Here is a 27873-nt window from a genome sequence, read left to right as displayed (position 1 = left end):
CAGCTGTGCAAATATGCCAGTCATTCTCTTTTACTCTCTTTTGTCCCCAAACTCATAATCCAAAGTTTGCCCTTCTGTGCCCTGCTTTCTAATTTGAGAGGCTGAATTCTGTGGACGGTGTGATTTTCACTCTTTTACTTTCAGGGCTCCAGTTGGATTCCAGAAATAAGAGACACTGATAGGAAATTGGAGAAGAAGGAAGAGAGAGCATGAGAAGGGTGGCCTGTGTCCCCTCACCTCCATGCAGGGTATCAGGAGTGTCAGTGGCTACATCCCCTTGTGACCACAGCTAAAGTGGGCCTGCTCCTCTTCTATGGACCCCAAATCCACTCACTCACTCTGCCTCCCTTGTCCCTTCAGGCCTAGGGAGGGTAAATAACTTCCTGCTGTTGCTAATCCTTGGGTGTCTCACCATCCATGGTTACTGTCTATTACCCTAAATTATTAAATTTATTTTCCGTTCATTAAATTATTTCCAGTCGAAACCTTTTGAACGGGCCATATATTCTTTTTAAACTTTTTGAGTGTTGTTGACACACAACGTTATATTAGTTTTAGGTGCACAACATAGTGATTCGACAACTCTATATGTTATGCTGCTCAGCACAAGCATAGCTACCATCTGTCACCATACAAAGCTATTACAATACCATTCACTGTGTTCCCTGTGCTGTGCCTTTTATTCCCGTGTTTTATTCATTCCATAACTGGAAGCTTATATCTTCCGCTCCCCTTACATTTCTAGACCAACAGTCAGGAAATTGTGTTTCATGAGGGGTCTAGAGCATGTGACAAATCCATCTGCATCCACCATCAGCCCTCACTGCACAAAGGTAGTGACCCTCCAATGAAGACGATCCAGTTTCTGCTGTGAAGTCCATAGCCGTCTTTATTCTTTGTGTTGGGTTTCTCCCTCCACATTTCCTGAGGCTTCTCATAATCAGTTATAAATGGAGTATGGATGGATGGAAGATGGCCATTGCTACCGAACCGTTCTGTAAATGAGAACTTTCCTCGTGATTAAGTCCACAAAATGTTCTGCTAATCCTCTCTGGGAAGAAACGAGGCTTAGCTAAATTCTCAGGAGTCAATTCTTTGGAATTTTGAGTGGCAATTTGCGATCAACAGTTATAGAGGGGAAATAACTTGGCATAGAAATGTTCAAGAATTCCTCTATCCTTGGTTAAGCATCCAACTCTTGATTTCAGCTCATGTCATGACCTCACCTCTGTGCTGAGCGTGGAGCCTGCTTAAGATTCTCTCTCTCCCTCTGCCCCTCCCCTACTTGTTCTCTCTCTCTCTCTCTCTTTCCCTCCCTCTCTATCTCAAATAAAAATTCCTCCATCTAGACAAATGTTAGGTCTCCTGGGTATGCTTTTTTTTAAGTTTATTTATTTAATTTGAGAGAAAGAGAGAGACAACAGGTGTGAGGGAGGAGCAGAGAGAGGAGGAGACAGGGAATCCCAAGCAGGCTTTGTGCTGTCAGCACAGAGCCCGAGGCTATGGAGCCGGACACGGGGCTTGAACTCATGAACTGTGAGATAGTGACCTGGATCTGAAACCAAGAGTCGGATGCTTAGCTGACTGAGCCACTCAGGTGCCCCTCCTGGGTATGCATTTCTAAAATGAAAATAACCACTCAAACTATCCTAATGTCAGCTTCAAAGAGGGCCAAATAGGGATGCTCTCTATCTGGATTGCACTGGTCCTGTCCTTCCTATTCCCCATGGGCATTGTCTTCTCTACATACCTGATTTTTTGAGGGGAAAAAAATGGTTCTAGGGATGAATAAGTAGAAAAGAATAAAACCATTGTCACTGAGAGTTAATGTACTCTAAATAAATGCCTATTTCTGTATTTTAAAGACATCAACGTGACATAAGTTTGTAGTGAAAAATCTTTGAGAAGTAAGAAGTGAAGTCTTCATCTGTTTAAAGATTGCTTATATTATTTTTGGATTGAGTATATGTATTTATCCACATTAATGTTCCTCTGAGGATATCTTTGAAAAAATTTTGGACTCTTCTGAGTACAGATACTTAGTCTAATCAATCCATAAAAATACATTGGTATATTTCTTAAGTAAAGGTATAAAAAATGTATTAATTTTGTTTATTTATGAAGGTTTTAATTACTTCCTCCTTTAAAAATTTACCTCTTAGGGGCGCCTGGGTGGCTCAGTCGGTTAAGCGTCTGACTTCGGCTCAGGTCATGATCTCGCGGTTCGTGAGTTCAAGCCCCGCGTCAGGCTCTGGGCTGATGGCTCAGACCCTGGACCCTGTTTCAGATTCTGTGTCTCCCTCTCTCTCTGACCCTCCCCCGTTCATGCTCTGTCTCTCTCTGTCTTAAAAATAAATAAACGTTAAAAAATTTAAAAAAAAATTACCTCTTAGAATGTTCCCAATTTTTTTTCTGTTGTCAAATTATTTGTTAAAAATAGAACAATAATTTTACTTTTTCCACATAAAGCTTTTAGTGTATTTAAGATCTTTTTTATACTGAACAAAGAAAAATTAATTGTATGGTTTTGTAAGTGGGTATATGAAACATTGGGAAAGTCCTTTACATGGCTTCAAAAAGGTTATTCTTTGGAACTTACCTTTGCTGGTTATTACCTATGTCAGTTGTATAATGCTCCCTTGGAATCAGTATTAAAACGCATACATATATATAGATGCATTTTAATGAAAGGAGCCTGTTGTGCATGGGGGAAAGAAGAAACAGATCTAGAAGAAAAAAGAATCCCAAGCGATAGAATGTGGTACCACTTTCAAAGAAGAAAAGATAACACGTTCAGGAATTAGGCCTACTGTGGGAAAAAATGCCAAACAAAAAAACAAACAAGGGAAGGCCAGACCTAACAGTAGAAAATCTCCTACGTCACTATCCTCAGAGGTCACTCAGTGATAAGGAGCAGAGAGTGAGGAAGAGAATTTCAATGTCTGAGTCACTTTTAGCACACTTGACTTTTTTTCTAGGTCCAAAAGCAGAGTCCAAGAAAGTGCCTGTCTTGCAATGCTGCAGTTGTGAGGAGCGTGGTGACAGCTGAGGGGCCCCAGAGAGGTGGTGAGAGGGCCCTTCCCATCACCCACTTCATTCGCTGGCACCCGGCAGCTCCACTTTGATGAACATTTCATTCCTATAGCTGAAGGAAAATTTGATCAAAAAGAAAAAAAAAAAGTAAAGAAAAGAAAAGAATTAACACTTGAAGCCTCATCAGAAATATAAATCCTAGTGTGAGAATTTCATCTAGTGCCGTCTGGATAAAAAAGACGTTTCCGACAGACCGAAGATGGAGAAAATAAGAAAGAAATATAATACTGAGTGTCTTGGAGAGTTTGAAGCGGGAGGGTAGTCAAGGTGGCTGGGGAGAAAGGCAGAGAAAAGTGCAAATTTGGATGCCAAAGATAAAATTGGCTTCTTTCTAATTTTGTCTAAAATGACATAATGAAACCTTGTCCCGAGCACATGCAACATCTGACCACCTGGAAATGAGAAATTGCCTGAAAACGACGGAGGGATTTACATGCTAAGGAGAGTATTAGAAAGGATTTCTGTCATTCTATAGTTATCTGGTCTGTCTATCCTAGGGAACCACAGGAAGTTTTCATTTCACTGTATCTAGGCTCTCTTTAAACAATACCTATTACACGGCATGCTTGTAGGGCCACAATTTCATCTTCCAAATTCTCTGACCCTGTCTGCAGAAATGTGAAGATTATAATAATATTGTAAATTTGTGAAACTTACTCAACTAGTCAAAAGGACACAGGCAATGGAATTAATTCATTCCCCATTCCAGATGGAAGAAGAGCTATGAAACCATGGTCCAAGTCAACTGGACTCAGTGGCCAGGTTATCTATTGTTCAGTGGTTTTTACTAATTCCCTGAATTAGTCCCAGACTCTTCGACTCTGCTGTTTAAAATCTAGTTAGTATTTTGTCCCTTACACTGTAATGGATTCTGGCAGTCCATTGGGGGTCTCTAGAATGAATTACTACCACATTCATTGTTCTACTAACCTTCCAATGATTCTGTCAAACCACCTACTAGATTCCAATTTTCGATTTCCTCAGTGAGATATCTGATTTCAGTCAGTTGTTTTGCAGCTCTATCAAAAGGAGCTTGAACCTACAATAAATCATTGAAGGTTACCAGGGGAAGAAAGAACCTGTAGCCTTGAATCAAGCCTCCTTTAGAAATATGCTCAGCACTAGCATAGAATAATACAGGAGAATCTAGCATAAAAGGAACACATTGGAACGTGTTGTAAGTCTTTAGTTTGAAGATCCCTTGTGAATTCTTATGAGTGCATACCTCAGTTTCCTCCTGCAATTAAACCTCCACACAAAGTTGAATATAAATGATAGCAACCACCCCAAGTCCTCAGTTTGCCTCTATTCCTCTACACCAAGTTTTTGGTTTGGGGAATGAATATCCATCTATTTGCCCAACTTTCAAATATAGGAATTATCTTTAATTTCTTGTATTCTTTTAACTCCCACATCCATTCATACATCAAGTTTTACCAGATCTGACACCTACACACCTCCAGAGTCCATCCTCTTTTCTATTTTCACTTCTATTTCTTTAATGTGTGCCCACCTCATCTCTTACCTAGATTATTTTAATAGCTTTCTAACTAGGCCTCCCCTCCAAGTCTCATGTTTTTTTAAAGAAAGAAGTTAATTGTAAGGATCTCTTATTTAAATAAGCCACAGAGATAAAATTCTAAAATATAGCAAGCAAATCTAGTCTTTTCAGGATCTGGCCTGTTTCTATTTCCTATAAGCATCCTTACATACCCCCATATATGCCTTAACTTCCCACATATTGCTGAATGAGTCATCTTCTCTTTTGCTCACTCTTCTGCCTGGAATACTTTTCTTCCTCTTGTCCACTTAGCAAACATTTACTCATTCTTCGAGATTCATCTCAGGTATCACATTTCCATTTAAACCTTCTCCAGAACCAGTTTTGTCCAGTCAGCAAAAAATGACCCCAACTCTTGGATTCCCAAGAATCACAGACATGATTCTATTACATAGTTCCTACGTATGAGTGAAATTTTTCACATGTATATTTGTCTCCACCAGACCCAGGCTATATGAATTTAGGGGCCACATCTTATACTTGTGTTTAAACACATTGCTTCATAGTAAGGATAGTAAGGATGTCGTAACTATTTGTTGAGAGTGATATCTGAACTCTATGCAAATTTAAGGTAGTTTTGCAAATACCATGGCTTTTAAAGCTAGGTTGATATTCTCTTACTCATGTGTATTGTTTCATTACTTTTGGATATCCTGTATGAATTCCTAAATCTTAATGTCTTACCGTCTTAAGCGTTTTAGGAATATTAGTCCATTCCGATAACGTGTTTTGTTTATATACAGACCCTAGCATAGCACCATATTCCTATTGACTCTCAGATCAGATACCTTGACTGAGGTTATCTGAATGGGGCAGTGTTAATAACCAACATTGCCAACCATCTCAAATTAGAACTAGCTGAAGAGAGACAGAGAGAGTGAACTTTAAAAAGATGCTTGCCATTGCCAGAGAATCATCTGGTAAGAAGCCATTTCTGGAAAATAATCTGTGCTAATGAGAAAAAGAAGTGAAGAAAAAGTGGGATGTGAGCTTTGCTATTTTCAGCTCTTTGTTTTGCTTTCTGCAAGGTGTCTTCTAATCCTTGCCATGAATATTGTACATGCTGTCTGGGTTGCATGCTCTGAGAAGTGCAAATGAAATCATGCCAAGCCACAGCCCATGATACGTGTAGGAAGAATAACCTAAATCATTAACTTAAAGACAGTACCTCTGGAGACAGTTATGCTGAACATGAAAGACACGTTAATTCGTTTTACTATTTGGGACATGCAAACCTCCAAAAGGAACATTGCAAACTGAATAAACAAGCAAGAAGATGGTAAGCCATGAACACATAATTTCAATGATTAGGCATTCTGTGTTCAGATTCTAAAAAGAAGGGTTAGAAAACACAAACTCCTAGACTAGCTCTGAAAAACTCAGAAACTTGCAACCTGCATCACTTAAAAAAAACAGTAGGTGATGGGGTCCCTGGGTGGCTCAGCTGGTTAAGCGACCAACTCTTGATTTTGGCTCAGGTCATGATCTCACAGTTCATGGGTTCAGGCCCCACATCAGGCTCTGCACTGTTAGTGCAGAGCCTACATGGGATTCTCTCTCCCTCTCTCTCTGTCTGCCCCTACCCTGCTCTCTCTCTCCCTCTCTCAAAATAAATAAATAAACTTAAAAAAAAAAAAAACCAAGAAGCAAAATCATTTTCAAACAAAATGCCATGAATTTGAGTAGATTGAGTGTAAGAAAAGTTACCATTTATCCCTTTTGCCTTAAATTATTTTCCTGGAGGCAAAGTAAGAACACTCAAGTCTCTTAGTATCTCCTTATTTTTCTATTACCTTATCATTCACAAATAATTAAGTAGGTATTCAACCTGCTTTCATATTTCATTTTGTTCAACATTTGTTTCACTGCATGTATTCTTTTTAAAACATTTTTTAAAATAAATTTTATTTACTTTAGAGAGAGAGAGAGAGAGAGAGTGTCTGAGCGGGAGAGAAGCAGAGGGAGAGAGAGAATCTCAAACAGGCTCCATACAGAGCCCAATGAGGGCTCGATTCCACAACCCTGGGATCTTGATCAGAACAGAAACCAAGAGTCAGGTGCTCAATTGATTGAGCCACCCAGACACCACTCACTGCACATATTCTAAATAAATAAATAAATAAACAAACAAATAAATAAATAAATCACATTAGAATCCATTCTTCTACGTTAAATAGGTAAATAAAAGATTTTCCCCTTTTATCCCTTTGTCATTCCATATTGTGCCACCAACTGAGCTATAAGTGATACAATCCCAGAATACACTGAAGCATACCTAATACCTTTTTATTTAGATACAGCCTCATCTTTTAAAGCAAAGAAATGGAATTTTTCTCAGATATGTCTTCTAGAATGCCAACGTTTTCCACACTTGTTACAGAACCTAAAATAATTTGGTGAGCTTCTTCAGTGCTAGGGAGCCAAAATGTAAGATGTTTTAGATAAGGCTTTTTCCAGGTGAGGTGATAATTCAGGATGGAAGTATTTCAGGGCAGCTGGGTGGCTCAGTCATTGAGTGTGTGACTCTTGATTTCAGCTCAAGTCATGATCTCATGGTTCATGGGATGGAGCCCTACATCGGGATCTGCACTGACAGCACAAAACCTGCTTGGGATTCTCTCTCCCTCTTTCTCACTACCCCTCCCTTTCTCTTTGCCACGCCCCCCCACCCCTGCCAACCCTGCTTGTGCATGTGTGTGTATGTGCTATCTCACCCTCTCTTGCTCTCTCTCTCTCTCTCAAAATAAATAAACTTAAAAAAAGAGGAGTGCTTCAATTTATAGATCTGGGAAGATGATGGAGAATTATGTTACCCTATAAGTCACTAAAAATCAGGTTGTTCATGGCTATCCTTATCTTTCTGTATAATAAAAGCACAAGTTGATGGTGTGAATAGGTGTGCAATAGATACTGTTGTTCTGTCATTTATATCCCAAGTGAGAATAAAGTATTTTCAAGTACAAAAAGTCTAAATTATAATTCTGTTATTAGGTTCATATTATCTCTATACCCAACGAAGAGCATTTCTGTATCCTTAACTACATGGACAATCTTAACATAACCTTGTCTTTTTATTAAACTTAAAGACAAATTTCTGGTTTTCAGTCATTCTAATAATCAGCACATCAGCATATACATATACACACATAACTCGTACCTTGCAGATTGCAGGGTGACTGACACAACAGTCTTGTAAGGTATATATTACATCTTATTCCTTGCTTATATTTGTTCAGATGAGGAAACTACAGCCCCTAACTTATGTAAACTGAAGGACATCACCAAGTATGGAAGTGATGGGCACAAGATTTAAATCAAACTCTTCTCTTGGACCCATACTATCTAGTGTGATAGCTACTAACCACATGTGTCTATTGAACATACCATACATGGCTAATTTAAAGTGAGATTTATTGTAAGTGCAAAATACCCATCAGATTTTGAAAACTTGAGATGAATAAAAGTTGAAAATATCCCAATAATGCCTATATTGATTGTATATCAAAAAGATAATTTTTATATATTAGGTTAAATAAAATATGTTATTAAAATTTATATCACCTGTTTATTTTTCTTTTTTTATGTTTATTTATTTTTGAGAGAGAGAGAGAGAGAGAGAGAGAGAGACAGAGACAGAGACAGAGTGTGAGTGTGAGTGGGGGAAGAACAAAGAGGGAGACACAGAATCCAAAGCAGGCTCCAAGCCCGAGCTGTCAGCACAGAGTCTGACGTGGGGCTCAAATCCATGAACCGTGAGATCATGACCTGAGCTGAAGTTGGACGCTTAACTGACTGAGCCACCCAGGCGCCCCTGTTTTTATTTTTTTATAATTTAGCTACATTAAAAAATTTGAAATGCCATATGTGGCTCACATTTTGACTCCTATCCTGTTTGCACTGGACAGCATTGTATCTAACCATATGTCTACACCTCTGTAGGAAAATTCTCATTCGATTACCTACCGGTGTTTTAAGAGAAGTAAAACACTTGTTAAAAATCGGATTGTGCTATCAGCCTCAAACTTACATGTATGCTTTTTATTTATATGTACCCCAAATGCTGATTATCCTTGAAAGAAATCACTTTCCCCAAGAATGTGCCTCCCAGTTTCAGCCTAGAGAGACATCATATTCTCTGCTCCGTGTTTTTTTGTTTGTTTTGTGTTGTGTTGTTTTTCTCTGCAAGGACTGTACTCTCAAGTATCATCTGTTCTGGTGAGGATTGTTTGTGCTGCAGAGAGCTTTCAACACCTGGATACTCTGCACAACTGGAAAGTTTCTCAGATAATCAACAGTGTCAGGAATTACATTCTCATATTGGGAGAAGGTCAAAATTGTGTAGCAGCTGCTCTCACACTTTTGATGTACATAACAATGGTGGGGGCAGCCTGTTAAAATGATCAATTCCCAGGTTTCTACTTCCACTGAGTTTTGATTCAGGAAGTTTCCATAGCATCCAAATGTCCAGACTTCCCCAGTAAATCTGATGTAGATAGCCTGTAGACCTCCTTTTGGAAGTCACTTCTCCAGAGCAAAGGCTGGATCTGAAAGCAAGAACATAAATATCTGACAAGTGGGGTGGTTGTCACTCATCAGAACCCAGGTCTTATTTTTATGTGTTTGTTTACAAAACTATCAGCTACTCTATAGAGCACGGAGATAAATCAGTGTCATGTTAGGAAATAGAAACTAACCAGAGATGAAATGATTGTGGATACATAGGTTTCAAAGTCCTGCATTTGTAAATAACAAGACTTTTTTAATTCCTTAAATTTCAGGTTCACCATCTGTAGAGTGAAATAGAATTATGTGCATCACTAGAAAGTGCTGTAAAATATTGTTATTAATTCTTCAAACTTTATACATGAATGATACTTTAAATACATGAATATCTGGGAAGATCCAATACATAGCCTTCATTGTAGGTTGGAAAAACACGCAACCTAAGTAAGAAATTCATCAACATTATAAGATTTATTCTCTGAGTCGGATCATATACAGGAAACCTTTCAAAAACATTGAAATGGGATTGATATTTTGAAATGTATTGTTTAATTGATAACGTGATATATTATATTATATTATATTATATTATATTAGCTTTCAGATGGCCAATTACTGATCTTCTTGTCTTTTGGCATTTACTGATATTATCTGCAAAATTTACACAAGAGTATGTCCAGAGCCCAAAGCAATCTGATCTTGCTTTCTAGAGTCAACTATTGAACTTTGTGATTTATTAAATAATGTCAGTAGGTTACTGAATTGGCAAAGATTAGGTTAAATAAAATATGTTATTAAAATTTATATCACCTGTTTATTTTTCTTTTTTTATGTTTATTTATTTTTTATAAATAAACCCATAAACATAAACCCATGTTTATCAGCATGGGTATGCTGCAATATATATGATTGGTTTCCAACAATAAAAGGTCAACACATATAACTAGACAAAATAAAGTTATTGCCTTTCTATTAATAAAATCCAGCAGCCCATCTCATTTCTCCTGTTCATAGGGGAACATAAAATGTTAAAGTAAATGGGTTACAGCAATTATTTCCCAAGAATCATTTTCAATAGAACTGAGTGATCATAATGTGTAAGGCATCCTACTAAGTACATTGTTATAGGAAAGCAAGTATCATGTCTATGCCTTGCAACATAAAGTTTGACAAAAAGTCATTTAGAATATACTCCGCATTCATTAAACATCTGATGAATAAATAAATTAATTAACAAGTGAACAAATACAAATGTAGCTAAACAGCTCTGTTAAAATTCAGGACAGGACACATCCTTAGCTACCAGGGCTCTCTTCTCAGGGTATATGAAACATTTCTTCTCAGGTGTCACTAGCTACTTCTGATAGCTGCTGGAGGAAGGATTCTGAATGTTAAATGTAATTGTCATAGACACAACTATGTTAAATACTATATTGCACAGGCTGAAGATTATCATAATTAAAAAAAAAGTTAAAAAAAAAAAACACCTCCACTTGCCAGCTATGAGAGTGGAGTCTGAGAAGTTAATATAATTCACTTAATGTCAAGTCCACTACTACACAAAATTTGGAATGACAGGATGCAAATCTTTTAGCAGGTGGTTTTTTGCTAGGGCAATGGTCACAACACACAATGCTTAAATTCACAATTAATGCTAGTAATTAAATATGCCCTAACCATCAAGAAACAAGACTGATAGCATCAGGACAATACGAATAGGGAAACTAAAGAGAGGGATCCAGTATTTGTTGAGGGCTTGCTATGCACTAGATCCTTTAATTTTGTTTATCTCAATTAATCCTGACACCAACACTGAGGGCTAGGCATTACTTTAATTTTTCAGCAATGGAAATTGAGCTTTTCTATTCTATTTTCTATTCTTGCTTTCTATTGGCAAGCTGTATGGTAAGTAAATGATGGAGTCAATATGTCAACTTTAATTCTTCATTTTCTATGCTTTTTCTTCCCACTGTACTGCCCCTCAAGGACGAATATGGCTTCACAACTGTCTGAATAGTTCCTGGCATCATTGGTCATAGTTTTAACTTTCATCCCACTCACAGAGCCTCTGGTACCTTCTAATATTATTTGCCAGACAGAAAAGAAGAAACAATTATGAATAGGAAAATGTCCTAATGTTCAACCCAAATGAACTCTGCATTCGAAAACAACATGGAAGGCAGAAGTGCAGGGATGAGTCTATAAAGTACGTAGAAAATTGTACTCGCATAGGCAGAGTCTGGAACAATCTATCAAAGGAGCCACAACCCTTGCATGAACCCATGCTGATCCCATTCATTTCCCTGGAGCAAATTAGACAGGTGAGAGGGAAATAAATAATTAGCACTTGGCCAGTTCCGGTAGGTTTTTCTCTCTAGTTATATGTGTATGTTTTCATGTCAGCAAGTTTGAAACTGGGAAAGGAATCATGGAACCAAAAAGAACACATAGTTAGTATCTCTCAACTGTTCAGGTTCTGTATTACTTTTGTGCAGTCACTGTACGTCTTTAAAGAAATGACCTACTTTATGAAATGAAAGAGAACTTTTGGGGGAGGGGTGGAATGCAAGCATTTATGTTAAAGAGGGAGAAAGTCAACTGCTCTGAGAGGGCAAGTCTTAAACTAGTCCTAATTTGTACAGATGACAAAAGCTATATACTGGAGAGTAGCTGACAGAACTCTAGAAACTGTAGGAAGTCACGTATATGGGAAGTAGATGCTTGTGCAGTGGATATTGATCTCTGTGGAGAGATATCTGGAAATTCCTTGCCTGCATGCAGGATTCATCTTTCCTGAAATGGATAGGGAATGCTATTTAAGTAAAACCTTTTCTGACTATGGCTGTCTGCTGCGGAGTCCCTCCACCCCACCCCCTTTTACTCTGCAGCATGCCTTGGGAACATCTCTGTTCTTGTGTTTGCCATACTTTATAGGAATCGTTTATTTATATGCTCACCTTTACCCATTTATTTATGAGCTCTGGAGAGCAGTGACTATGTTTTATTTATTTAACCACTTCACCCTCAAAACGTAGTGCCTGGCACCACTGGAACCTAGTTCTTTCACCCATATACCCACATAGACAGCTCCCACTAAGAATTGGCTACTAGTTTCCTAACTTGGTCCATGGTTTAAGTCCTCAGCCACATATTTCATTACACTTTATAATCTCTTCATGTCTCCATGAACACCTTGGTTCCTGTTCTATTGTCTCTCTCTTTTGCCTGTGGTCTCACATACGCTCCCCTTACAAGTGGCACTTCATGCTGAATCTACATGAATTGGCCCATGAATTTGGTATGAAAGGCCGGGCTTGACTTACCCATGAGTGATAACCAGACATTTAATTGGCACTCGAAAAATATTGCTGGCTACATTAATATTTAAGATGCAAGACGTCTTGCAAGGATGAATGATGATATCATACAATGAAACAGAAACTAAGATTGCTTCAGTTCTATGCACCTAACATTAAAATAAATAAGAAGCTTAATTTACAATCTCAATATAATTTTAAAATAATTTAAAAATATACTGGTCTTCCTTAATATAATAATTTCAGAGACAAACTTTAAAAACAGACACACAAGGCAAAATCTGTCATTATATTTGAAGATTCCTATGCTCAAGCACAGGGAATTGTGATGTGAATTAAAATCTAAATTAGTTGTAATTTGCATGGGTTCACAAATCCTCATATGCAATTCCCAGAGCCATATACAACAGCATTCCCAATATGGGCTCATCAAGCTGACTTGGTTTCTAGGGTGTCCCAGTGCTTGTTTTGGATTTGTTCACACACAGATTCAGATGCATTTTAATCTCCAGCTCAGCCCATATGGTCACCCCATGAGCATTCAGAATAATTCTCAGGTACATAGTCACTCAGCTCTAAAACAAAAGTATGAACATGTCAGGCATGTAACTTATTCATCATCTTCTATATAGTAATTCATGAACCTTAAAGGAATGGTACAAACTCTACTGAAGCCTATTAATTTTCAATTGCATTTAATAGCAGGATCAAAAGCTGCCTGTGCTCCGAATGTGAGGAGCATGCAACGTTAGAGAATGGATACTCAGAAACGCTTTCACCATCAAGCTGAGGTAGGAAGCTTCCATCTGAGTAGGAGTTCAGGATCTGTTCTGTGATTTCTGTTGCTAAGCAACCGCTTCCTTTGTCTGCTTTGTTCAGAACAGTTGCTTTATTTATACTTGGTTTAAATGATGCAGATCATAATGTGAAATCATAAAAGAAAACAGGAAAAAATTTATATTAAAATTGTTCCAGAGAATTTGTAATTCTGTATGAAAACTAATGAATGTTGATGCAAATAGAGCTCCCACCAGGAAAAAAAAAAAAAAAAAAAAAAAAAAAAAAAGAACTATAACCCAGCAGGCCCCATCTACCTGATACTTTTTGAATAAGCTACATAATAACCTAGAGTTGACTTTTGAAATCATCTGTGTCTAACCAAAATAAAATCAAGTATTTAGGCAACAATTCAATAATATAACATGTATCTTGAGAGCAATTAGCAAGAATAAATAATTTGCTTAGTGTGAGATGTTGAGATGATTTGGAGAAGATTAAAACACATTAAAATTTTTAAAAATTAAAAAAAAATAGAGAAGCAAGGAATGCAAAATAAGGAAGCAGATTGAGGGATACAGGAGAGGAAAGGTATATTATTAAATTTTCCAAAATTTTGAAATATGTAACACATTTTTCCATACCTCTGATTGGCACATACTATAAAAATTGAACTAATCTTAACTTGGAATCTATCGTAAGTGACTTTGTTATTGGTTGCGATCCATTACTTTAAAGGTGATTTTTAAATGAAGCAAAAATGAGGCTATGCTCTGATCATGTTAATTTTCACTTAAGTTTTGCTTTGGCCTTACCTGTTCATTCCTTTTATCATTAGCAAGTTCTTCATTTTTTTTTCACCCATTAGTAACAATAAACAAGTACCGGCCCACAAGGATCAAATATTTCAGCACTTTATAGATCTTAGTTCATTTGATCTAAGGGCCCTTGGAAGAAAGTACTATTGTTATTTTCATCCCCATTGTATAGATGAGAAAAATGAAGCACAGAGGTGTGAAATAATTTTCCCATCAGGATCCAACTACTAGGTGGCAGAGCAAGGATTCAGATTCACATATTTTGATGTGGATTCCACCTATTGAGCCACTAACTTAGGAATTGTGATCCCCACCCCACCCACACTGCAACACAATTTTATGATTGACTATTTTCTCTCTAAATACCTTCCTTGATTTGGGGTTTTCATAAATAACCAGCTAACTCAGTATCTTTCATCTCCATCTATTTTTATTCTTACGCTTATGCACCATGGGTTATAAAACATTTGAACTGCTGCGTTCTAATTATAATGAGCCCTACCTAAAATGTCTCCTACCTACAGCATTAACTTTCTTGCCTTTCCTACTGTTGCTTGTGGTGCTGAGTTGGCAAACTGTTCCTATAGACAGCTTACTTGCACACTTATGAATGTCTGTCTTCGGTTTCTCCATTATGTACAAAAAAGATAAATAAATACTAAGAATTAAGACCAAACACAGAGACGAAGACTCTGTGTGAAGTCTGACTATTGATACTGTGGCTAATGAAATTTGAGCTTTTATTAAACTAAACTGAAGTCTCTGCATGATTTTATGCCCCCATAATTACAAATCCTTTATTTATTTATTTTTACTCTACCTTGTTATTATTCCACAAGAAAACAGTTGGACAAATTTTTGAAGCGGTAAGGTGTCACAAGGTGTTTGTTACCTGTATGTCTATAAATGAACCTTGAATTTGAGAGGAGTGAAGTTTCCTTTTACCTATGCAGAGGCATCCTCAAAGGAAAACAAGAATGGGAAGAGGGGAGAGATTTTGATGCCACCGGGATTTGTTGTTTTAGGGTTAAACGTCAACAGGGGTCCAGCTTGCTGTATTCCACATGCAATTGGCTCCTGATGAAATCTTCAACTCTAAATCTATAATGCTCAAACTTTGGGTCTCAGATTAGAGAATAGAGTCTCAAATGTGTATCATGACCACTTGCTTCTTCATTGAACCAAGAAAGATGAGCAAAACCAAAGAAATCAAGATATACTGTGTAGGATGAGGGGGCATCTAATTTTCTTAAGGCTTATAATTTTCGTGTGATTCCATCCAACGGTGTTTTGAACCAAATGAAGATCATTTCAATTCAATCAAAAAATTATAACTTTTAGGACATAAATTCTTTTCTCTATCAAGAGTATACTTACAATGAAGTTGTTATTAAAAATATTATTGCTGCTCTTATTATTATCATCTTTAAACTCATAAGAAAATTTATTAATGATCCTTAAGATCCTCTTTGGAGTAATGAACTTAGACAGTGACCGTGTTTTATATACCTTTCATGATTTTCAAAGACCGATATTTAGAAATATTACTAATTTCTCAAACATGGAAATATATCTTTTTGAAATAAAATGTACAATATATTATAAAATATAAAATATGCAAATAAAAATTCTTAAAAGTAAAAGTAAAAACTATAATGTGCGGTTTAAGGAAGGAAGCCCCTTACGTGCGCTGAGTGTGCGATTGAAAAATGAGCCAACAACTCCAACAATAAATGTCTTTTCTTCATTTGCTACAGTGCAGAGAGCACTTAGGCTTCAGTCAAAGAATAGACAGGGGTAGTACAAAAGTCTACCATCAAATGTAACAAAGTCGCAATAGTCACTGAGAAGAAGAAGCATCAGTAATTCAAGAAGTATGCAGGAAAGCAGGACGGAGATGTGAAGAAGCAGGACTTCTCCTCTTGTAAAAACATTACAATTCTGCCTCTTGGCAGTTTAGAATATCAATTTGGGTTGAAGTTTCTCTTCATAGCATCACAGTATAAAACTAAATGACCACAAAGGCCACACAGGTGTCAAAACATTTGGATCGGGATAGGTATTAAATAACAAGAAGTGCTAATTATTTGAATGAAGACTTCCACATTTGTTATCTGGAGCTAGATTCATAATCAGCCCACTGAAAACAAACTGGGGGATCATTTTATATAGTAATATGGGAAATATTATTTATTTTTATTTAAATAAATAGTAACCACAAGATGGAACACTCATAATACTTACACCAAGCACTACTTTAAGACTTTTTTATATACATTGGTTAATTTAATTCACATAATAAACCACCAAGTGGATACGATTTTATCCACATTTTAGAGACAAGGCACAGAGCAGGTAGGTAGTCGGTCCAAGGTTGCATAGCTATTATCTACCGTAGTTAGGATATGAACCCAGGCAGTCTGGCTCAAGAATCCCGGTGTTTACATTGACCTAACTTATTAATTTTGGGTAAATATTGCTTTGCCTTTCAAAAAATAATGAGAGACGCCTTGATAAAAATGATCAACTTAAATATAATTTTCTTTTTGTCTGGGATTTGTCAAATTTTTCTTAAAAACTTAGTAACAGAACCAAAACATGACAGCTAGGGCCCATGTTCCATAATTACAACTTGATATCATAAATGAAATCTACTAGGATGTAGACTGCCCCCTCTGTTCCAGTAATAGATCCACTTAGACTTAATGAAACCTGTTTCTGTATTATCATGTATCTTCTTATCAGGTATCAAAATTGTCTTTAATTTTGTAAAACCAATAATGGGTAAATAATAGCTCAACTTCAAATTATACTGTTAAGAAAAGAAAAAAAGAAAAGAAAATACAAGATGATGACACTCATATTTCAGCAAAACAAATTATTTGTGTAATAGTACGTCTTCTCTGTGTATATAATACTTGTCGACTGTGTGTCCCTCTCATAATATGTGTAATTAGATGTTTGAGCAATGAAAACGGACTATGGTAACACGGGGCTTCTTCATACCTGTCAGAATATAATCACTCAAGATTTATAGGCAAGATCTGAGTTTATATCTTTATTTTTAATTAAAAACGTTTTAAAAGGTATAACGTTTATGCTTTGTTTTTGGTATTTTTGCTTGATCTATCACTATTTGCTCCTCCCCCCGCCAACCCTTACCAGAGAATTATAGTGAAAGCTAAGAGCACCTTGAGCTCTTAGTTGACGGACTAACTCGAGCTGTTTTTTGATCTCTGATTAGGGTAAAATCCCAGGACGAGGAATTCAAGTCAATTAGCGATAGACTAAAACAAGTTGTGTTCTAGGTAAATAAAAGTACACACTATACACCATGTTATTGCAACCTGTCTACACCTTGGAAAATAGAGGAACTAGAAACAATTCTAAATGGCCAATGAATTGTGAATTTGTCATTTGTTGGTTAGAATTACTAAAGAATTGTATTTTGTTCTCAACAGCCTTATGTGCTAGAAACTGTAAATATTGAATCAAGTAAAGATACATTGTCTATTTATATTTGGAGCCATGAAAGGGCACAGAATTACATGCCATTTGTTATCATTTAAAAGCATTTTAAGTGTTAGATAAGTGATAGTATTTTTCTCATACTGAAATGCAGCATCTTCTAATTCTAGAATGGGGCATTCAAATGCATGTATGTGTTTAAACTGATGGTGTTTCTTGGTCCACAATTTCTTGAGGCTGTGTAAATAGGGAAAGTGTCCTTTGTGACAGATAATAAATTCATAAGAAAAACTCGTGTGGTGAGAAGGATTAAAGTTGAGACATTGGGATAACAATGAAATGTGAATGCTCTATCTCCTTTGGTCGACTCACTTTATCCCTAGTTTAACTTTTTCTTTAACTGGGAAAATTTTATTGGTTTGTTTATAAATTTCTGACAGTTTCTTATAGGGCAAATCTGGGAATTTCATGCTGATTTAAGTACATACTACAAATATTTATTTAAAAATTTTTAAAACTCAATTTAGAAAAATCTCCTTTTTAAATAATCTTTGATAAGAAAAAGGTTTCTATTTTTGTTCACACGCTGACTAATTAGGCATAATTATATGGTGATCCTGAAGATATCTGGATTCCCTGTTGGAACATTGCTATTCTTCTGTAGTGCCCCTTAGTTATAAACTCTGTGCCTCCAGGATTTAAAAGACTCAGTATATTAATGATTGTGGATTAAAACCACAACCATTTGGCACATAGAGAAGGTTTAATGCATTGCGGGTGGTACCATCAGCAAGAACAGCAGGGATGAGCTTTATGAAAGTAGTTTGCCAACCTCTGCCTATAAAACTCAAGCTGTTCTTAAACATTAGTCCTGATGTAGGTTGCCTCCTAGAAGTGGAATTCTTTGCAAAATTTCACAATGGAAGTTCTTACCCGGGGCATGTCAATGGGTTTTTAAAAAAAGAACCAAAGAAATAGGAACAGAAACCTTTTCTTATTGGTTTTAAATATTCTGACATTCTTTCTGTCTATAGTTTCCACTTTAGCTCATAAACATATGCTGCTAGATTTAAATGGAAACAATCAAATTATATATATTTTAAGATATGTTTTACATTATGCACTTTTGTCCTGTGTTCTATCCAAGCTCCAAAGAATTTGGTTGACATCTGGTACTTTACATTTGACAACCCTATTTTGACATAACTAAGTCCATTTTTAGGAGATATTAGAAGGTTGAATGATGGCAGCAGATAACACATTCAGTCACATCATGGCGATTCTTGATAAATTAAAAACCAAAATTTTAACATTTATTCATTATTGAGAGACAGACAGAGACAGAGCATGAGCATGGGAGGGGCAGAGAGAGAGGGAGACACAGAATCTGAAGTAGGCTCCAGGTTCTGAGCAAGCTGTCAGCAGAGAGCCCAACACGGGGCTCGAACTCACAAGCTGCAAGATTATGACCTGAGCTGAAGTCAGACAACCGACTGAGCCACCCAGGTGCCCCAATAAATTTTTAGATTGATCCTGCTCTTGAAGACTGGTTGAGTCTTATGTGTTCATCAGACTGAAAATATCCTGAATTTCTAGCTTCAGCTTTCTATTTTTTATAGATTCTCACAGCATTAAAGAAGCAAGTTGTTCCTTAGTGTTGTAAATTTTCTAGTGATGCTTTTGGATGTTCCTTAATGTGTTACGTGAAAAAAAAAAGTAAGAAGATAGAGAAGATTGCTTGCGCCAAATTCACTTTTATATCTACCTACATACATGTGGCATGAAGGTCCCTGCTGAAAATCATTGCATGGTCAAAGATTAGTTCTTGAATTTGCAACAGAGAGGCTAAAAGGAAGAATCGAAATAAAGTAGTAGCATGAGGCATTTAGATAACATAGAAAGAAGAATTTTACAGTCACGCTTAGTGAGGTTTTAATTTTTAAGAACTGAATAGCAAATTACCAGTCCACATTTCTCTCAGCCTAACCTCACAAACCAAAGTAGATGGAAGAACAGAGTATTAGAAAATCTGTTGCATGAACAAGTGAGATCTGGAAGCAGTCTGTTGTCCTATACCTTAAAGCAAAGCTCCTACAGTGAAACAGAACCTAGATGCCATGGGAAACAGTGGCCTCATCTTACTAGATTCTGCCCAGAGTTTTCCCACATCCTTGGTTCAAGTATCTTAATCTGTGTGCTGGTCAAAGAGCAAGAGATAGTCCATTTTTTCTTTCCTTTTGTCCTTAACATTTCCTAGTGCTGGGCCATATATATATATATATATTTTATCTTGACTGATTTTTTTTTTTCATGCCTGCAATCAACACAAACTGAAATTTGGTTGTAAGAAATACTTCCAAAATGCTAAAAGACATCATTTCCCCTTTGCCCAGCCCTGAACTCTTCACTTACCAAAACAGTCTGAATTCTTACTGTCTACAATTTTTGTTTTGTTTTATTTTGACTTTAGTTTATCTCATCTTTTTAAAAATCAATTTATTTATTTTTGAGAGAAAAAGTGCAAGCAAGGGAGAGGCAGAGAGAGAGAGAGGGAGAGAGAATTCCAAGCAGGCTCCACACTGTCAGCACAGAGCCCGAGGATGCGGGGCCTGGATCCCAGGAACGGTAAAATTATGATGTGAACGGAAGTCAGACGCTTCACCAACTGAGCCACCTAGGCGCCCCTATCTTATCTCTCTTTTTTTTTTTTTAATCTCTGTTAACTTCCAGAACAGAAGAAGTTAACCACCCTGCTTTGGTGTTTCCCCTCTTTTGATTACTTTTTCCTTAAGCCAACATTGTCCCCATGGATCTCAGTGCCCTGTGTGTGACACCATCCCTCTCTACTGTGATAAACAGTATATATGGAGTCTGGTTGTGATTTTTTTTTTTTTTTTTTTTTTTCTGGAAGGTTGGTAAGGGATAGTGACCTTGTGTTTCTATTTATTATCAATTAAAAAAAGAGTAATAAACCTTTACTGATCCACTAATATCTCAAGAATAAAATAATGTGGGTCTCTTATTCTTAGTTTTCCTAAGCAAGGTAATAGTAAAAAAGTGGAAATAAGTGGAAACCCAACACACTCTTAGGTGTAACAATGATAATAAGAATTAAGGCCCCTTATCTTGGGTGAACATGTAAGGAATAGGTGGAAAGAATACTGAATGATTATTGACTCCCCATGACAGAATGACCTACTGTGGTGCATATCTTACCTGTTTACATGACACCTTGAGGACTGACCCAATCTCGTTGACTTTTCAAGGAGAGTGACCTTGGAAAAGATCCAGTGCAATCTAGACATAATTAAAAAGAATCGAGATGCTGAATCCATTACCTCCATTCATTTACAGAAAAGAAGCCTAATCCATGGAGACAGCTGAGCAGAGTTACAATTTCCATGGGTTCCTTTCAAAGATGATGGATTGTGCAAATACATTGCCCTCCTTTCAGCCACAACACCCTCTTGAAATGAGAAAATAGTTTCACAAAAGGAATAAATCCTTAACAGCAACGAGGATGGAAAGGAGTGTCCTTACTATAGGACAAGATTTTTAAACCTTGTAGAAGATATAAATAAGAGGCTGGTGCATAGATGCTAAAGAGAAAGAAGCATGTAACTGTTGGTAAGAACCCGGGGGAGGATGGAGGTTCTATCAGCAGGTATATGCAGTTTGAAGTGAAGGACGGGGGCTGCAGGGAACTGAAAGTTCGTCTGTGGATCAACTGTCCTACTCAGAGAGAGTTAGGTTACAATGAAATTGAAATTTAGCATACCGGCCAGGGATGGACAGTATTTGCCTCATCAAAATGATAATGAAAATATTTTCAAATTATTCTCAATTTTCAGAGTCAGGGTATAGGCAAAGATTTAGATGTGATTAAGGATGTAATATAATTACCTTGACAATGTAAAAATTAAAGTGAATATAAATAGTATGTGGAAAGGGGAAAGAAGAGAAAGGATTTCAGAGGCATTATTATTCTCATACTCAAAAACAGGGCATTAATAAATGCTATAAAATGTAGCTGAAACAAGAAATAAAAATGTGATATAATATTTAAAATTATGTAAGCAACCAGTACCAATCAAATAATAATATAACTGTCAAACATTGAGGAAATAAAAGCACAAGAAGGGAGGAGGTAAAATGCACCAAACTGGTAGTTTCTTTTTTTAAGATGCAGTCAGTAAATATTTCCTGAGATGATGAATTAAGAAACTGAGGTAGAGTAGCATTTTTATAGTAATGGGAAGAATTATCAGGAGAAACTAAAACAGAAAGACTGTCAGAATATTGCTCAAGATAGGAACACCGGAGTTGGGAAGGGTCGTTCTGAAGACATGACTTTAACCACAAACTCTTCTATATTAATTGGTTGATATTCATTACATTTTTTAAAATGACAGACTAACAAAATCAGGTTTATTTAACTCTTGAATTTAGACATGGCTCTAACTTGCTCTCTTTAAGCCAGTTTTCTCAGCTCAAAATGAGATTATGAAGATAAACTGCTTAGCAAGATGCCTCTTACATAATAAGAGCTCAGGAAAAAAAAAAAAAAAATTTGGCACTGACCTAGTTCTTCCCTTTATTAACATCGTTTTCATTTTCTCAGGTGAAAGAGTGGTCAGTAGAGAGGAAGAAGATAAATAACAAGTAATGTAGTTATATATCCACATTGTCCTAACTAGTAAACTGGAACTCGCTAGTGGAAAATAAATCCCAGAAATGAGAAACCTATGATCAGGAAAGCTACATTCCCGCTACCATGTGTAAGACTTCAGAAGAATGTAACTAGTGTATTTTGGGATTCTCTCTTTAGTATTAACACGATCACAGAGTTTTGAATTGTCCCAAACAGAGATATGAGTTGCAGGTCAGCATTAACACAGTGATTTTAGTTACGGCTTCTCTACTAGTGTCTAACTTAAGTATGGAGAGCATTTAAGCCACTCTGATTCATTTCATATAATTTTTATGCAGCCTACCAACAGGGCAGGATGTTTTGCATACTGCTTCAAATTTTAATTTGAAGTATTTTTCTTTTTTAAAAAAAAGAACTGCTTTTTATATATTGTTTTATTTAAGTGCAGATTTGATTGGAGATGACATTAATTATAAGTAAGTTTAATTTAACAGATGTATGATAATGAGACAAATTGAATAACCAATTGAGATGAAAATACACACATAGAGAATGACAATGACTATACGCTGGTCATTTGTAGACTGTGTATCCAGTATTTTAAATAGCCACATTTAGAATACTATTATCGTTTTTAGATAGAACATACGTATCCTAAAGGTGAGTTATACTTACACCAAAATACCTGATTTCAGTCACGCTGAAATAATATATCCATATTAGGACATTTGTTATTAAGGGTCTAAAAGTTGAGGCTATCATTCTATTCCACAGAATCCCCCACTAAGTTCTATACTGACATTTATTTTTTGTTGTTGTTTATTTATTTATTTTTGAGACAGAGAGAGAAAGAGAGAGAGAGAGCACAGGGAAGGGGCAGAGATAGAGGGAGGCTCCATGCTGTCAGCGCAGAGCCTGATGCAGGGCTCAAACTCACGAACGATGAGATCATGACCTGAGCCAAAACGAAGAATCAGATGTTTGACTCCCTGAGCCACCCAGGCGCCCCTCTATATTACCATTTAAATTTAACAGGGTAAATTCATGTTTTTTTTTAATATAATAAAGTGGGTGCATGAATTTCTTTAAATATTATATATACACATAGCATATCAATAATATACTAAAGTCCTAACATGCTTAATTATTTTTAATGCTGATTTAATAATATTTTTTATAATGATTCAATAGCTTTATACATTTCTCGGTGCTCATCAAGATATGTGTACTCTTAATCCCCTGTATCTATTTCACCCATCCCCATCCACCTCCCCTCTGGTAACCATGAATTTGTTCTCCGTATTTAAGAGCCTGGTTTTTCTTGTTTGTTTTCTTTTTCTTTGTTTATTCACTTGTTTCACTTCATAAATTCCACACAGGAGTGAAATCACATGGTATCTGTCTCTCTCTTACTGACTTATTTCACTTAGCATTATTCCTTCTAGGCCCATCTATGTCGTTGCAAATGGCAAGATTTTATTTTATTTTTTTATGGTCAGGCAATATTTCATTATATACATGTATATATGTATATCACATATTCTTTCTCCTTTTCTCGGTTAATGGAAATTTAGGTTGCTTCCATATCTTGATTTAGTAACATTTAATAATTTTTAGGGAAGTTGAACATATTATGATGAGAAAAATTAAGAAGGCATTTAAGAGGAAAGTGTGCTTCACTATACATTTATTAAATGATTAAAATAATGGTGAATATGTTAAACCTGCATAGCATATTTCAAAGGGAAGGAACATGATTACAACACTACTCTCATTCTCTGAAAATACAAGTCTCCTCTAGAAGAGACTATAGTGAGAATATTCAAAGCCTTTTGTTAAATATGCTTTGACAATTCCATCAATGTTCAGGTATGTCAACAAGCTTTGCCTTAAGGAATTCTTTTGCATATAATTAATTAACTAGAATAAGATACTTAAAAATAATCATGAATATGAACAAACATATTCCTGGGGTTGTCAATTCTTTATTAAGATTTTTGAAAAATTTGTCTTTGGGGTGCCTGGGTGGCTCAGTTGGTTGAGCATCCGGCTTTGGCCCAGGTCATGATCTCATGGTTTGGGAGTTCGAGCCCCACATCATGCTCTGTGCTGACAGTTCAGAGCCTGGAGCCTGCTTCAGATTCTGTGTCTCCCTCTGTCTCTGCCCCTCCCCTACTCACCTTCTATCTCTCTTTCTCAAAAATAAACAAACATTTAAAAAATTAAAAAAATAATAATAATTTAAACACCACACACACATACACCACACATTCTATACTATCTCGATAATTACCTTTTAACCAGGCATTACCAATTGATTTCAATGCCTACATCTCAGTTTAGGATAGGTTTAAGAGCAGACAACACAGTGTTGTTTGTCCCTGACTGTTGAGAAAAGGATTCAGGCTTAACTTGTAAGTTTTCCACTTGTACCAAATGAAATTCAAATGTTATCCATAATACTTAATAAAATATATATAGGTTTTTCAGTTCAATTAAAAAAGGAAAAAATTTAGAATTTCTCAGATATGACACCTAAAGTAAAGGCAATAGAAGAAAAAAAAATAGATCAAAGGTACTTGATCAGAATAAATATGCTTTGTGCATTAAAGGACACTATCAACTGTGTGGAGAGGCAATTTAAGGAATGCAAAAAAAAAAAATTGCATATCATATATGTGATAAGTGATTAATACCCAGAATATGTTAAAAACTTCTTTAGCTTAACAGCAACAAAAAACAATCTGATTTTGGGGTGGCTCAGTCAGTTAAGCGTCTGATTTCAGCTGAGGTCATGATCTCGCGGTCCGTGAGTTCGAGCCCCGCGTCGGGTTCTGTGCTGACAGCTCAGAGCCTGGAGCCTGCTTCAGATTCTGTGTCTCCCTCTCTCTCTGCCCCACCCCTGCTTGTGCTCTTAGTCTCAAGAATGAATAAATATTTAAAAAAGAAGAAGAAGAAGAAGAAGAAGAAGAAGAAGAAGAAGAAGAAGAAGGAAGAAGAAGAAAATCTGATTTAAACACAGGCAAAGGGCTTGAGTGACATTTGTTCAAAGAAGATATACAAATAGTTAATAAATACATGAAAATATGCTCAATATCACTAATCATTAGTGAAATGCAAATAAAAATCACAATATGATAACACTGCATGCCCATGGGAGTGACTGGTTTAAAAAACAAAACAACAACAAAAACAGAAAATAACTATTGTTGATGAGTTGTACAGAAATTGGAACCCTTTTATTTTGCTGTTGGGAATGAAAAACAATGCAACTACTGTGATAAATTGTATGCTCACTCTTCAGAAAATTAAACACGGAATTTCCATATGATAGAGTAATTCTACTTCTGAGTATATACTTAAAATAACTGAAAGTGGGATTGAGCAGATATTTATATACTAATCTTCACAGAGCTCCTTTTCACAATAGCCAAAATATTGGATCAACCCAAGAGTCTATTGATAGATGAATGGATAAACAAAACGTGGTACACACATATGATGGAATAGTATTCAGCCTGGAAAGGGAAAGGAATTTTCACAGATGCTACAAACTGAATGAGTCTTGACACTATACTAAGTGAAACAAGCTAGTCAAAAAGGACAAATACTCTATGATTCCCCTTGATAAGATGCCCAGATCAGCTAAATTCAGAGATGATTGAAGGAGAATGGTGGAGGCCAGGGGCTGGGAAGAAGCATGAGTTTAATGGGTATGAAGTTTCAGTTGGGAATATGAAAAAGTTCTGAAGATGGATAATGATGAATGTACTTAATGTCACTGAATTATACACTTAAAAATTGTTAAAATAGTAAACTGTATGTATGTATAATTTACCATAACTTTTTAAATTAAAATTAAAAATTGAAAAAAAAAGCTGTTTCAGGGCCTTCTAAACATTATAAGCAACAAATCAAAGGATCTTCTCTAAAACAATTATGTTTAAAATCATAACATTTGAATTATGGGCAGGGTTGCTATTAGTCATGACAATCATTAATATTGTCATCAGCACAAAATGGAAAATGTGTTGCAGAATATACAAAACAGATTTGAAATTGACTCTCTGAGAGACTATTCTTGTTTTAAAATGTTATGCATTTCTTCATTAAAAAAAATTAAAAAAGGAGGGGGCATGAGTCGGTTGAGTGTCCGAATTTATCTCAGGACATGATCTCATGGTTTGTGGGTTCGAGCCCAATGTTGGGCTCTGTGCTGACAGCTCAGAGCCTGGAGCCTGCTTCGGATTCTGTGCCTCCCTCTCTCTGCCTTCCCTCACCCACACTGTGTCTCTCTCTGTCTCTCAAAAATGAATAAACGTTAAAACAATAATAAAATGTTATGCATTTCTTGGCATAGAAGTCATTAAAACTGACAAAGAGATATTTCAAATGCATAGTCCAAAAATTAATTTTAGATAGAAAGGCATAACAAATATATAATCTAATATAGACATTTGTAACTCTCAGAACTTCAAATTTCTGGATTGATTCTCTTGTGTCTTTTCTCTCTGCTGGGATTCAGCCTGAGGCTTTCAAAGACATTAAATCTTTTCTGAAAAAAATAAATAAATAAATAAATCTCTTCTGTTGACAGTATTTCTGCCCAAAGTTTTCTAACTTATATCTGGATGACACAAAGTTGAAATATAATAGCTACCTTTTCTTTCTAGTATATTATGACAACATATCCTGAAACAAATGATTGGACCCTACTTTGCTCATCTGAACAACAGTGAACCATATTTTTGTGAGATCAAACTTACTGAGGTATAAGTTGATTATTCATTGTCAGTATATAAGTTCCTTATATAAATTGAGCCATTTTGAGTGAACTGTTGAGTAGTTTTATCAAATGTATACACCTTTTAACCACTAACATTATCAATATGTAGAATATTTCTATCATCCCAAAATGCTCCCCCCTCACCCTGTCCAATCAGTCCTAACTTCTACCTGTGATCAGGAAACCACTTCTCTGGTGTTTAGAGCTATAGATTTGGGTTTCCTAACATTTTGTGTATGAAATTGTACAACATGTGCTCTTTTGCATCTGAATTCCTAAAAGTAGAGAGCTTTCTGGAGGAAGAAGAGATGAGACAAAAAGAGAAGCACCAGAAGGACATGGCTTGTTGCTGCAGGTTTGAGGATGGAGGGGCACCACGACAGCAATGCACGTGGTGTTAAAGAGCTGAGTGAGGTGGGGCGCCTGGGTGGCTCAGTCGGTTAAGCGTCCAACTTGGGCTCAGGTCATGATCTGTCTCTCAGTCTATGAGTTTGAGCCTCGCATCAGGCTCTGGGATGACAGCTCAGAGCCTAGAGGCTGCTTCAGATTCTGTGTCTCCCTCTCTCTCTACCCCTCCCCAGCTCGTGCTCTTTCTCTGTCTCTCAAAAATAAATAAATGTTAAAAATATTTAAAAAATGTTTTAAAGAGCTGAGTGAGGAGTCTTGTTGTCACACAGCAAAGCAATGAAGACCGCAGCCCTATGGCCACAAGAGACTTATCAATGCCATGAATTAGCTTAGAAGCAGGTTTTCCCTCAGATAAGGACGCGGGGAGGCCAACACCTGGATTGTGGCCTTATGGGACCCAGAACAGAGGAATCAGTAAAGCTCATCTGGGCTTCTGACTATACGAATGTAAGACTATGTGAGAAGGGTCAAGCCACCAGGTTTGTGGTGAG

At 36.4% G+C, this 27873-nt stretch overlaps 1 pseudogene; it reads left to right on the top strand.

Moving 5' to 3' along the window:
* LOC122226016 overlaps window positions 1-3125 on the top strand; it is a 128235-nt pseudogene extending 125110 nt beyond the window's left edge.
* The last annotated feature ends 24748 nt before the right edge of the window (window positions 3126-27873 follow it).

Source organism: Panthera leo, chromosome C1 (assembly GCF_018350215.1).
Source record: "Panthera leo isolate Ple1 chromosome C1, P.leo_Ple1_pat1.1, whole genome shotgun sequence".
NCBI classification, from domain to species: domain Eukaryota; kingdom Metazoa; phylum Chordata; class Mammalia; order Carnivora; family Felidae; genus Panthera; species Panthera leo.
The sequence above is the reverse complement of the archived record's forward strand: the minus strand, read 5'-3'. Positions and strand labels throughout refer to the sequence as shown.